Consider the following 14,669-nt stretch of genomic DNA (forward strand, 5'->3'; position numbering starts at 1 on the left):
AATCCATGTTTGTTTGGTGGCGTCCGTTTAGTAAAACTAAATTGCCAGGTTTAATTTAAGTATATGCACTTAATATGAAGCGTAAATGACTAGATTAAAATATGAATCAATACCAGAAAAAAAACAGATAAATTTTTGTGCGACAAGAAATGTTAAATATAAACTGCAAATTTCATAAACAAGTTATAATTAAAAGCATTCGATATACTTTTGACATCGAAAAAAGAAAGTCAAAGCTTGTCAGCACATAAAATTTCGTATTAAATCAACATCAAATTTTTTTTTTATTAAAATTAAAGTAAGTTTATGTGAATTTATTTTAAATAAGTTACATACCAATCAACCTTAATGACAACTTAATTTCTAATATCTTAAAAAAAAACTTATTTTAGCTGTGTTTTTTAAAAGAAAAAAGCAAAAATAGCACTTAAAATATAAATTTACCATTTGACTTTAAAAAGCTGCTATGGTTTTTTGTTAAAAAAAAGAATGCCCTATTAAATGGTTGTCACAGTAATTCTGACGCAGGGTTTAAAATAACGAAAATAAATGCAAGTAATTAAAAGTAACTTAAATGTAAACACATCAAAAAATTAAGTAAATTATTAATGAAACAAAAAAAATAAAATTAAAGTTACCATATTTTTCAACAAAAGCGCAAAATTTTATTATTTGCTTCCTGTAGAGTTTCTACAAAGTGTTAAAAAAGGGCAAATTCTAACTAACTTTATCGAACCGCTGACATTTTGTGATGTGCATATTTTGGTATGCAAGAAGTTAATTAAACTTTTGTAATCGAGGAATATTTTAGTTATTTGCAGCTAATAGCTTAGTTCGACATCATTTTGCAGAAGCATTTGGTAAGTGCAACAGTCATTAAATACACTTTTCTGTCTGTCTGTTTAATATTAAAACTGTGTTGATGGAATACACTAACAAAAGTAAGGTTGCCTATTTTTATTGCAAATTTAGGCTATTTATGTACATTACACAAACACTTGAACAATAAGAGTAGGACAACAACATAAACATGGGGTGATGTTGTGATTGTATAGAGAAGAGAAAGGATGGCTAGGAAAAGGAGGAGGGAGGGGGGTGGTGGAGATTTAAGTATGTAGAGGTAAAAGAATATTTATTCGAAAGAAAAGTTAAATAGATTATCAACAAAAACTTTATAATCTGAGGTGTCTTAATTACAATGCTTAATAATATATCGTGTTATTTTATAGAAGAGCTGACAAGATGAACAAGAAAATTAATAAATTGTTTATAAATATTTTCGTTGAAATCTATTGTCAGTTGTTACATAACTTGCACCATTATTTCCCCAAAGTTTTTAGTTTTAAACTTAATAGACGCTTATAATAAAATAAATCTGTTATGCTACTTTGCTTTTTATTGTGTCAATTCAAGCTCTATTAAAATGAGAATTTGAAATATACAAAATACGTTTTAAATTATATAGGAAATAGACAATAATAAATAAATTTTGCGTACGCCGTGTGAAAGGGCCTTTATTTTAAACAATTAACTATTAAATCTAAAAATAGCGTGTTTACAGCAAATAAATTCAAAAAGTTTCTGGGGAAGCATGCCCATTATTTCGTTTTTTGTTTGGACAGACTTAACATTTTTAAAGTTTTAATTAACAAAACATTATTTATCAAATTTGACAGTGCGGGTGCGTGGCGCAATGGATAACGCGTCTGCCTACGGAGCAGAAGATTCCAGGTTCGAGTCCTGGCGCGCTCGTATTTTATTTAGCAAAATTTTTCCTACTTTAAGTACGTGAAATACTTATTTATGCTTAAGACATATTTATTTGTTCACTTTTCATCACACACAGAGTTACGGTTGCTAATTGAATCACACGATGTAATTGATAAAGTCGGTTTCATTTCACAATGGCATTGTGACGTTGAATAAAAGGGCAAAAAATTTGTACCTTTTTGCATAGGAAAGGGTGACCCTTGCCTAAATTTTTTTAAATCATTTTACAATTAATAAAACAAAAATAAACAATTGGATTAGGTTAAAGTAGTGATTGGGCTTCGTGAATAATAAAAAAGTGGCAATAAAGAGTAGGAAATGTATGTAATTTTTTTATACGCTATTTGAAGCGGTTTTATTGCATACTGTACAAAATCGTAAAACATACTCGTTGGGTTAATAAGTTTGCTTTGTTCTTTAAAAACACGATTAATAACGATAAAATTGCATCGCAGCGAAACAAAGCCATGTGTATTATAAGACGTCTTATATTTCTAGTTGTTGTTTAATTGTAAAAAAACTTAAAAAATGAGAAGCTGAATAAGTCAAGATGTAGTTTTTAAACAACAAATTTAATTTTCATACACAAAAGGTAAGTATTCTTTTTCTGAAAATAATTTTTAACTAGGGATATTCTCGGATAGAACATAAGAAGCCAATTTTCCAATTCGGTAAGTGATTGGTTTTGTGATAACAAACAAGGAGGTGCCTAGAATAAACATCCTTATATTGCAAAGTCTGAATAGTGGTAGCGTTAATCGGTTTTGCAACGCTTTGCAATAAAACTTGCAAATGCTTACTAGCAAGATTTATTACCGTCAACATTGTCACCAGACCAAGGAGCACAGTTTCAGTCGATACTTTTTAGGATTAAAATTTTCTTGACCTCACTCCCTACAAGAGTCTTTTACAGCGTTTATTTGTTCAAGCAAATGCTCAAAATATCAAAAACATTTTACTTAAAGTGGTAAAGGTTCATGATTTTTACTTTGGGTATAAAATTAGGTATTTTATTGTCAATTATGCTTAAATATTTGCTTGATTAATAAAAAATAAGATAAATATTTTGCTTTTAAATTTAGTTTGATTATATTATACGACATCGATGCGTGTTTGTTTGCTGAAATTTAGTCTAGTTATTATAAAGGTTATATTTTAATTTACTGTGTAAGTTTTTTTTATAAAAAAAAGGTTTAAACGGTTTTGAACCAAATGTCATTTTTTTTAAAATAAATCAAGTTAAAATGATATTACTGGGTGTGGGGTTCGAACCCACGCGGACATTCGTCCATTGGAACTTAAGTCCAACGCCTTAACCACTCGGCCAACCCAGTAAGTGCGAAAGCATTGTTAAGATGCTAATAAACATAAATCTTAAGTAAGCCACCAATTGTGATTGGCAGCCTTATGCCTTATTGTCTTTCGAAACTTTGATTTTAAGTCAATTTTTTTTGGTTGGTTTAAACAAGGTGTTTGCGTAGCGAACTTTGTGCGTACTTCGCGTCCTACTATTTCCTCGGGTATTCTAAACTTTTTTGGGGTGGTTCGTTTTAAAGTAGGAAATGTCATTTTGTATTGCCTTTAACATGCATTTTATTTAAATAACACGATTAGATATATAAAACTGTTATTATATTGCAAAACCTGTTACAGCAATAAAATAAATTTTAAATGGGCAAGTAATTCTTTTCTTTAATGAAATGCAATAACAGTCTTTAATTTAGTAACCATAATTATTTTTGTAATTGCGACAAAAATTATTTTAAATCATTTTATTAACAAAAGTAAATTAACGTAAAAGTTGCAACAAATATTTGCAGCTGGCCATTTACCCACAACCAGCAATTCGAATTTTTATCACTTTTGCTTATTTATTAAACATATATGTAGTTTTACAGACGTGATCCTACAACTTGAGTTGTAATAAAGAATATCTATCGGCTTACGTTTAAAAAATTAAAAATACGAACAATATGCCTTTTTTCTTTTAACTTTATTAATTGTTAGTCCACAAATAAGATTGGTTTGATTAAAATTCGATAAAAAATGTTAAAATTTAACATTCGTTTGATTAAAATTTGACAATTTGTTCAGCAAAATTTTATAAAATTCTGTTTTTAAAAATTATACAAATAGCATATATACCTTATTCAAATAGGAACAAAGTTGGTTGTTAGAAACGGTCAAAAGAATAACAGCAATTATAACTGTAAAGAAACTGCACTTAGCATATTTACACATATTACTGTAAATACCTAGCTTATTGGGACAAAAATCTACACTTAACCAATAAAAATAATTAAAACCCCAAAACCATGAAAAAATTACAATGCCATGGGACGAGCATTTAAATAATTGAATAAAATCACGCTAGCTGCCTCAAGAAGGAAAAGCAAGAGTTGCCGTGACCGATTGGTTAAGGCTATAAAAAAGGAAACTAATCAGCACTGCAGGCACAAGTTCGAATCCTGCCGAAAACGCATTTTTTTGCATTTTTTAATTAAAAATTAAATTAAATAAATACAATTTTAGAAATTAAAGTTGCCTTGAAAAGTAAACAAAAAAGTTGTCGTGGCCGAGGCCATAGACTTACAATCTTTTAGGCGCTGTCCGCACATATTCGAATCCTGCCGACAACGAATTTTTTTATTTAGTTTTAGTTCAAATTTAAATAATTAATTAAAATCGCGCTAGCTGCTCGGGGAAAAAAACTTATTTTAGACTTGATTTCTTTTAGGCTCTGCCCGCGAAGGTTCGAGTCCAGCCGATAACGCATTTTTATTTCAGTTTTGTTATAAAATTAATTTAAATCACGCTAGCTGCTCCGAGAATCCAACATAACAGTTGTCAGGTTCGAATCCTGCCGACAACGCATTATTTTAAATACAAATTTAATTAACTAATTAAAATCACGCGAGGTGCTTCTAGAATGGAACATTAGAGTTGTCGTGGCCGATTGGTGGAGCTATAGGTTTGAGTTTTTTGAGGCTCTGCCCGCGCAGGTTCGACTCATGCCGACAACGCTTTATTTTATGTTTTAATACAACTTTAAATAATTTGATTAAATCACGCTGGCTGCTCCGAGAATCCAACATACGAGTTGGCGTGGCCGAGTCGTTAAGGCAATCGACTTGAAATCTTTTGCGCTTTGCCCGCGAAGGTTCGAATCCTGTCGACAACGGATTTTTTTTTACTAATTTTTTAACTAAAATTACGCTAGCTGCCTTAAAGGGAACAAAGAGTTTATCCACAAAAAATAAGTAACGTTGTTCAGTGGATATCGTTGGACAGTACCTTCATAATAAAACTTTTACTGATCGTGCGGTAAATGATTAGGCGCTAATGGGGATCGACCCCAGGACCTTCTTTTTACTAGACAGGCGCTTTAACACTATGTCATAATGCCTTTAAAGAAAGTCGATGTATCAGTCATGTCGTTACAAACAAATGTATTTAAAATAAAGTAAAGTATTTTAATATTTAAATTCTTGTTGAAAACTCCCAAATTGAACGATCTATGCATCATAACATTAAAACGCACGTCGAAAATAAAAAAACTATTTCTACACGGACCGTCTGGGTGAAAACCAGAAATCCCAAGCTTGACAAGCATAAACTTTACCACCGATGTTTAATATTGTCTCCAAGATAAGTTTTGTTAAAAATGGAGTGTAGTAAATTTATTGATTAATAACTGCCCTTAGCTGTCGGTTGTTTACAAGAATATAAAATTCTGTCTAATTTCTTTCAAAATTAAACGCTAAATTAAGTAATGTCTAAATCCATGTTTACCTCCAACTTTTCGGTTAAAGAGTTAAACGCGCCAATGATTGCGACACAGAAACGACTGATTTGCGACATTTCTATCAAATTTGCAAAGCAAAATTGTAAAAGAAGACGATTATATATTTGACCCTGGGTGGACTCGAACCGCAATCTTTTAAATTAAAAAGAAAATAATGATAAACATTTATCTAATAATTAAATACATAAAATTTGATTTAATAATTTAGTTGATAATCTTAATTAATTTATGTTTATGATTCTCTTTATTTATTAATAGAAATTAATTTTAAAAATGATCAAATGATTTTAAATCGTATTTTATTTATCAAATAAATCCAGTTGTAAGTATTTTTGCTTGTTGTAATAATGATTTTCAAATTACTTTGACACAATTATTGCGTTCTTTAAAAAAAATAATTGTATGGGATATCACCCTTTTTAATATAAATATATTAAAACAGTTTTACAAACGTTAACATGTGCATCACCAGCTTTTTTTTAACATCTTTAAAAAACGGAAATAATTTTATAAATTCAAAATCAGATGATTGATTTAATGGAAGTTAATAGTTAATAGCCAAATGCGCCAACGATTGCAACACAACAACAACTGATTCGCGACATTTTTATGAAATTTGCAAAACATTATTATAGTAATAAAAATGAAGCAAACAAAAAATCGTCCCTGGGTGGGCTTGAACCACCAACCTTTCGGTTAACAGCCGAACGCGCTAACCGATTGCGCCACAGAGACGACGTTCATTGCTACAGTTGAATTGAATCTAAAGATTAAAATTATAATAATAAAAATGTAACAAAATGTATTTGACCTTGGGTGGACTCGAACAACCGACCTTTCGGTTAACAGACGAACTCGCAAGTGATTGCGCCATAGAGACGACATTTTTTGGCACACTTGATCTAAATTTAGAGATCAAAATTATAATAAAAAAATGTAACAAAATAAATTTGGCCCTTGGTGGACTTAAACCTTCAAACTTTCTCCTAACAGCTGAACGCCCTAACCGATTGCGCGACAGAGACAATTATTTCGCCCACTTTGTTTAAATTTGCAAAGCAAAATTAATACAATTAAAATGTAATTATATATTTCGTTCATAAATGGGCCCGAACCTTCAACCTTGCGGTTAAGAGCAAAACGCGCCAATCTATTGCGACACAAATACGACTAATTCGCGACACTTCTATTAAATTTGCAAAGCAAAATTATAATAATAAAAATGAGAAAAAACTAGTTTCGTTCTTGGGGGGGGTCGAACCTCCAACTTTTCGGTTAAAGAGCTAAACGCGCCAATGATTGGGACACAGAAACGACTGATTTGCGACATTTCTATCAAATTTGCAAAGCAAAATTGTAAAAAAGGCGATTATATATTTGACCCTAGGTGGACTCGAACCGCAATCTTTTAAATTAAAAAGAAAATAATAATGATAAACATTTATCTAATAATTAAATACATAAAATTTGATTTAATAATTTGGTTGATAATCATAATTAATTTATGTTTATGATTATCTTTATTTATTAATAGAGATTTATTTCAAAAATGATGAAATTATTTTAAATCTTATTTTATTTATCAAATAAATCTAGTTGTAAGTATTTTTGCTTGTTGTGATGATGAATTTAAAATTACTTTGACACAATTATTGCGTTTTAAAAAAACCCTTTTCAATATAAATATATTAAAACAGTTTTACAAACGTAAACATGTGCATTACCAGCTTCTTTTAAACATCTTTAAAAGACAAAAATAATTTTATAAATCCAAAATCAGATGATTGATTTAATGGAAGTTAAAGAATCTGTATTTTTCCATTAATCTTAAAGGTTGATAAACTACTTTTTTTGCTAGATGGTGGACTAAATTGCAGAAAAAATCTTAAAGGTCTGTGTTTTTTTCAAAACTCCCTTATATTGCCCACCACTTGCCTGAACATTACCAGACAGGATTGCATAATTAGTAATAACAAATTTTAACTTGTTTAAAAAAACTTTTGAATCGAATCAGTATTTTATTTATTTAGTCACCAAGGCTTCATAGCTTAGTGGTAAAGCGTCTGTCTCGTAAACAGGAGATCCTGGGTTCAATCTCCAGAAACGCCTAATATTATTTTACTATCATGAAGTTGGTTGTTATTTTAAAAAAAAATTTTTCTGATTACTTTAAAATAATACGTTAAACTTTAAACACCACGAAGATTTGTAAACCTATCATGACGTTTATGTTAAATTAGGCTATTGTTTATCTTCCGACTGTAATTAACAGCTTATGCAAATTCTAACTCGCGAATATAAAAAAAGTCGACTAAATTTTATTATTTTTTTTGATATTCTGTGCAATGTTTTTGCACAAGTAGCAAATTTAATAATTTTGATTGTTCTTAATGATTGGTTGTGTACAAGAATATGAGATTCCGACTATTTAAAAAAAATTAACACTAAATTTACTTTGAAGTCCAAATCCATGTTTGTTTGGTGGCGTCCGTTTAGTAAAACTAAATTGCCAGGTTTAATTTAAGTATATGCACTTAATATGAAGCGTAAATGACTAGATTAAAATATGAATCAATACCAGAAAAAAAACAGATAAATTTTTGTGCGACAAGAAATGTTAAATATAAACTGCAAATTTCATAAACAAGTTATAATTAAAAGCATTCGATATACTTTTGACATCGAAAAAAGAAAGTCAAAGCTTGTCAGCACATAAAATTTCGTATTAAATCAACATCAAATTTTTTTTTATTAAAATTAAAGTAAGTTTATGTGAATTTATTTTAAATAAGTTACATACCAATCAACCTTAATGACAACTTAATTTCTAATATCTTAAAAAAAAACTTATTTTAGCTGTGTTTTTTAAAAGAAAAAAGCAAAAATAGCACTTAAAATATAAATTTACCATTTGACTTTAAAAAGCTGCTATGGTTTTTTGTTAAAAAAAAGAATGCCCTATTAAATGGTTGTCACAGTAATTCTGACGCAGGGTTTAAAATAACGAAAATAAATGCAAGTAATTAAAAGTAACTTAAATGTAAACACATCAAAAAATTAAGTAAATTATTAATGAAACAAAAAAAATAAAATTAAAGTTACCATATTTTTCAACAAAAGCGCAAAATTTTATTATTTGCTTCCTGTAGAGTTTCTACAAAGTGTTAAAAAAGGGCAAATTCTAACTAACTTTATCGAACCGCTGACATTTTGTGATGTGCATATTTTGGTATGCAAGAAGTTAATTAAACTTTTGTAATCGAGGAATATTTTAGTTATTTGCAGCTAATAGCTTAGTTCGACATCATTTTGCAGAAGCATTTGGTAAGTGCAACAGTCATTAAATACACTTTTCTGTCTGTCTGTTTAATATTAAAACTGTGTTGATGGAATACACTAACAAAAGTAAGGTTGCCTATTTTTATTGCAAACTTAGGCTATTTATGTACATTACACAAACACTTGAACAATAAGAGTAGGACAACAACATAAACATGGGGTGATGTTGTGATTGTATAGAGAAGAGAAAGGATGGCTAGGAAAAGGAGGAGGGAGGGGGGTGGTGGAGATTTAAGTATGTAGAGGTAAAAGAATATTTATTCGAAAGAAAAGTTAAATAGATTATCAACAAAAACTTTATAATCTGAGGTGTCTTAATTACAATGCTTAATAATATATCGTGTTATTTTATAGAAGAGCTGACAAGATGAACAAGAAAATTAATAAATTGTTTATAAATATTTTCGTTGAAATCTATTGTCAGTTGTTACATAACTTGCACCATTATTTCCCCAAAGTTTTTAGTTTTAAACTTAATAGACGCTTATAATAAAATAAATCTGTTATGCTACTTTGCTTTTTATTGTGTCAATTCAAGCTCTATTAAAATGAGAATTTGAAATATACAAAATACGTTTTAAATTATATAGGAAATAGACAATAATAAATAAATTTTGCGTACGCCGTGTGAAAGGGCCTTTATTTTAAACAATTAACTATTAAATCTAAAAATAGCGTGTTTACAGCAAATAAATTCAAAAAGTTTCTGGGGAAGCATGCCCATTATTTCGTTTTTTGTTTGGACAGACTTAACATTTTTAAAGTTTTAATTAACAAAACATTATTTATCAAATTTGACAGTGCGGGTGCGTGGCGCAATGGATAACGCGTCTGCCTACGGAGCAGAAGATTCCAGGTTCGAGTCCTGGCGCGCTCGTATTTTATTTAGCAAAATTTTTCCTACTTTAAGTACGTGAAATACTTATTTATGCTTAAGACATATTTATTTGTTCACTTTTCATCACACACAGAGTTACGGTTGCTAATTGAATCACACGATGTAATTGATAAAGTCGGTTTCATTTCACAATGGCATTGTGACGTTGAATAAAAGGGCAAAAAATTTGTACCTTTTTGCATAGGAAAGGGTGACCCTTGCCTAAATTTTTTTAAATCATTTTACAATTAATAAAACAAAAATAAACAATTGGATTAGGTTAAAGTAGTGATTGGGCTTCGTGAATAATAAAAAAGTGGCAATAAAGAGTAGGAAATGTATGTAATTTTTTTATACGCTATTTGAAGCGGTTTTATTGCATACTGTACAAAATCGTAAAACATACTCGTTGGGTTAATAAGTTTGCTTTGTTCTTTAAAAACACGATTAATAACGATAAAATTGCATCGCAGCGAAACAAAGCCATGTGTATTATAAGACGTCTTATATTTCTAGTTGTTGTTTAATTGTAAAAAAACTTAAAAAATGAGAAGCTGAATAAGTCAAGATGTAGTTTTTAAACAACAAATTTAATTTTCATACACAAAAGGTAAGTATTCTTTTTCTGAAAATAATTTTTAACTAGGGATATTCTCGGATAGAACATAAGAAGCCAATTTTCCAATCCGGTAAGTGATTGGTTTTGTGATAACAAACAAGGAGGTGCCTAGAATAAACATCCTTATATTGCAAAGTCTGAATAGTGGTAGCGTTAATCGGTTTTGCAACGCTTTGCAATAAAACTTGCAAATGCTTACTAGCAAGATTTATTACCGTCAACATTGTCACCAGACCAAGGAGCACAGTTTCAGTCGATACTTTTTAGGATTAAAATTTTCTTGACCTCACTCCCTACAAGAGTCTTTTACAGCGTTTATTTGTTCAAGCAAATGCTCAAAATATCAAAAACATTTTACTTAAAGTGGTAAAGGTTCATGATTTTTACTTTGGGTATAAAATTAGGTATTTTATTGTCAATTATGCTTAAATATTTGCTTGATTAATAAAAAATAAGATAAATATTTTGCTTTTAAATTTAGTTTGATTATATTATACGACATCGATGCGTGTTTGTTTGCTGAAATTTAGTCTAGTTATTATAAAGGTTATATTTTAATTTACTGTGTAAGTTTTTTTTATAAAAAAAAGGTTTAAACGGTTTTGAACCAAATGTCATTTTTTTTAAAATAAATCAAGTTAAAATGATATTACTGGGTGTGGGGTTCGAACCCACGCGGACATTCGTCCATTGGAACTTAAGTCCAACGCCTTAACCACTCGGCCAACCCAGTAAGTGCGAAAGCATTGTTAAGATGCTAATAAACATAAATCTTAAGTAAGCCACCAATTGTGATTGGCAGCCTTATGCCTTATTGTCTTTCGAAACTTTGATTTTAAGTCAATTTTTTTTGGTTGGTTTAAACAAGGTGTTTGCGTAGCGAACTTTGTGCGTACTTCGCGTCCTACTATTTCCTCGGGTATTCTAAACTTTTTTGGGGTGGTTCGTTTTAAAGTAGGAAATGTCATTTTGTATTGCCTTTAACATGCATTTTATTTAAATAACACGATTAGATATATAAAACTGTTATTATATTGCAAAACCTGTTACAGCAATAAAATAAATTTTAAATGGGCAAGTAATTCTTTTCTTTAATGAAATGCAATAACAGTCTTTAATTTAGTAACCATAATTATTTTTGTAATTGCGACAAAAATTATTTTAAATCATTTTATTAACAAAAGTAAATTAACGTAAAAGTTGCAACAAATATTTGCAGCTGGCCATTTACCCACAACCAGCAATTCGAATTTTTATCACTTTTGCTTATTTATTAAACATATATGTAGTTTTACAGACGTGATCCTACAACTTGAGTTGTAATAAAGAATATCTATCGGCTTACGTTTAAAAAATTAAAAATACGAACAATATGCCTTTTTTCTTTTAACTTTATTAATTGTTAGTCCACAAATAAGATTGGTTTGATTAAAATTCGATAAAAAATGTTAAAATTTAACATTCGTTTGATTAAAATTTGACAATTTGTTCAGCAAAATTTTATAAAATTCTGTTTTTAAAAATTATACAAATAGCATATATACCTTATTCAAATAGGAACAAAGTTGGTTGTTAGAAACGGTCAAAAGAATAACAGCAATTATAACTGTAAAGAAACTGCACTTAGCATATCTACACATATTACTGTAAATACCTAGCTTATTGGGACAAAAATCTACACTTAACCAATAAAAATAATTAAAACCCCAAAACCATGAAAAAATTACAATGCCATGGGACGAGCATTTAAATAATTGAATAAAATCACGCTAGCTGCCTCAAGAAGGAAAAGCAAGAGTTGCCGTGACCGATTGGTTAAGGCTATAAAAAAGGAAACTAATCAGCACTGCAGGCACAAGTTCGAATCCTGCCGAAAACGCATTTTTTTTGCATTTTTTAATTAAAAATTAAATTAAATAAATACAATTTTAGAAATTAAAGTTGCCTTGAAAAGTAAACAAAAAAGTTGTCGTGGCCGAGGCCATAGACTTACAATCTTTTAGGCGCTGTCCGCACATATTCGAATCCTGCCGACAACGAATTTTTTTATTTAGTTTTAGTTCAAATTTAAATAATTAATTAAAATCGCGCTAGCTGCTCGGGGAAAAAAACTTATTTTAGACTTGATTTCTTTTAGGCTCTGCCCGCGAAGGTTCGAGTCCAGCCGATAACGCATTTTTATTTCAGTTTTGTTATAAAATTAATTTAAATCACGCTAGCTGCTCCGAGAATCCAACATAACAGTTGTCAGGTTCGAATCCTGCCGACAACGCATTATTTTATTTTAAATACAAATTTAATTAACTAATTAAAATCACGCGAGGTGCTTCTAGAATGGAACATTAGAGTTGTCGTGGCCGATTGGTGGAGCTATAGGTTTGAGTTTTTTGAGGCTCTGCCCGCGCAGGTTCGACTCATGCCGACAACGCTTTATTTTATGTTTTAATACAACTTTAAATAATTTGATTAAATCACGCTGGCTGCTCCGAGATTCCAACATACGAATTGGCGTGGCCGAGTCGTTAAGGCAATCGACTTGAAATCTTTTGCGCTTTGCCCGCGAAGGTTCGAATCCTGTCGACAACGGATTTTTTTTTACTAATTTTTTAACTAAAATTACGCTAGCTGCCTTAAAGGGAACAAAGAGTTTATCCACAAAAAATAAGTAACGTTGTTCAGTGGATATCGTTGGACAGTACCTTCATAATAAAACTTTTACTGATCGTGCGGTAAATGATTAGGCGCTAATGGGGATCGACCCCAGGACCTTCTTTTTACTAGACAGGCGCTTTAACACTATGTCATAATGCCTTTAAAGAAAGTCGATGTATCAGTCATGTCGTTACAAACAAATGTATTTAAAATAAAGTAAAGTATTTTAATATTTAAATTCTTGTTGAAAACTCCCAAATTGAACGATCTATGCATCATAACATTAAAACGCACGTCGAAAATAAAAAAACTATTTCTACACGGACCGTCTGGGTGAAAACCAGAAATCCCAAGCTTGACAAGCATAAACTTTACCACCGATGTTTAATATTGTCTCCAAGATAAGTTTTGTTAAAAATGGAGTGTAGTAAATTTATTGATTAATAACTGCCCTTAGCTGTCGGTTGTTTACAAGAATATAAAATTCTGTCTAATTTCTTTCAAAATTAAACGCTAAATTAAGTAATGTCTAAATCCATGTTTACCTCCAACTTTTCGGTTAAAGAGTTAAACGCGCCAATGATTGCGACACAGAAACGACTGATTTGCGACATTTCTATCAAATTTGCAAAGCAAAATTGTAAAAAAAGCGATTATATATTTGACCCTAGGTGGACTCGAACCGCAATCTTTTAAATTAAAAAGAAAATAATAATGATAAACATTTATCTAATAATTAAATACATAAAATTTGATTTAATAATTTAGTTGATAATCATAATTAATTTATGTTTATGATTATCTTTATTTATTAATAGAGATTTATTTCAAAAATGATGAAATTATTTTAAATCTTATTTTATTTATCAAATAAATCTAGTTGTAAGTATTTTTGCTTGTTGTGATGATGAATTTAAAATTACTTTGACACAATTATTGCGTTTTAAAAAAACCCTTTTCAATATAAATATATTAAAACAGTTTTACAAACGTAAACATGTGCATTACCAGCTTCTTTTAAACATCTTTAGAAGACAAAAATAATTTTATAAATCCAAAATCAGATGATTGATTTAATGGAAGTTAAAGAATCTGTATTTTTCCATTAATCTTAAAGGTTGATAAACTACTTTTTTTGCTAGATGGTGGACTAAATTGCAGAAAAAATCTTAAAGGTCTGTGTTTTTTTCAAAACTCCTTTATATTGCCCACCACTTGCCTGAACATTACCAGACAGGATTGCATAATTAGTAATAACAAATTTTAACTTGTTTAAAAAAACTTTTGAATCGAATCAGTATTTTATTTATTTAGTCACCAAGGCTTCATAGCTTAGTGGTAAAGCGTCTGTCTCGTAAACAGGAGATCCTGGGTTCAATCTCCAGAAACGCCTAATATTATTTTACTATCATGAAGTTGGTTGTTATTTTAAAAAAAAATTTTTCTGATTACTTTAAAATAATACGTTAAACTTTAAACACCACGAAGATTTGTAAACCTATCATGACGTTTATGTTAAATTAGGCTATTGTTTATCTTCCGACTGTAATTAACAGCTTATGCAAATTCTAACTCGCGAATATAAAAAAAGTCGACTAAATTTTATT

At 29.8% G+C, this 14,669-nt stretch overlaps 5 non-coding genes across 5 annotated transcripts; 2 read left to right on the forward strand and 3 right to left on the reverse strand.

Annotated features, from left to right (window-relative positions):
- The first annotated feature begins 1,679 nt into the window (after positions 1-1,679).
- On the forward strand, positions 1,680-1,752 carry Trnar-acg (transfer RNA arginine (anticodon ACG)). The gene has a single exon. It is a non-coding gene; the product is annotated as a tRNA-Arg (tRNA).
- A 1,269-nt stretch (positions 1,753-3,021) lies between these two features.
- Trnal-uaa (transfer RNA leucine (anticodon UAA)) lies at positions 3,022-3,104 on the reverse strand. Its single transcript has one exon. It is a non-coding gene; the product is annotated as a tRNA-Leu (tRNA).
- A 3,132-nt stretch (positions 3,105-6,236) lies between these two features.
- Trnan-guu (transfer RNA asparagine (anticodon GUU)) lies at positions 6,237-6,310 on the reverse strand. The gene has a single exon. It is a non-coding gene; the product is annotated as a tRNA-Asn (tRNA).
- Positions 6,311-9,718: 3,408 nt separating this feature from the next.
- On the forward strand, positions 9,719-9,791 carry Trnar-acg (transfer RNA arginine (anticodon ACG)). The gene has a single exon. It is a non-coding gene; the product is annotated as a tRNA-Arg (tRNA).
- A 1,269-nt stretch (positions 9,792-11,060) lies between these two features.
- On the reverse strand, positions 11,061-11,143 carry Trnal-uaa (transfer RNA leucine (anticodon UAA)). Its single transcript has one exon. It is a non-coding gene; the product is annotated as a tRNA-Leu (tRNA).
- Between the last annotated feature and the right edge of the window lie 3,526 nt (positions 11,144-14,669).

This window comes from Corella eumyota, chromosome 7 (genome assembly GCF_963082875.1).
Source record: "Corella eumyota chromosome 7, kaCorEumy4.1, whole genome shotgun sequence".
Lineage (NCBI taxonomy): Eukaryota > Metazoa > Chordata > Ascidiacea > Phlebobranchia > Corellidae > Corella > Corella eumyota.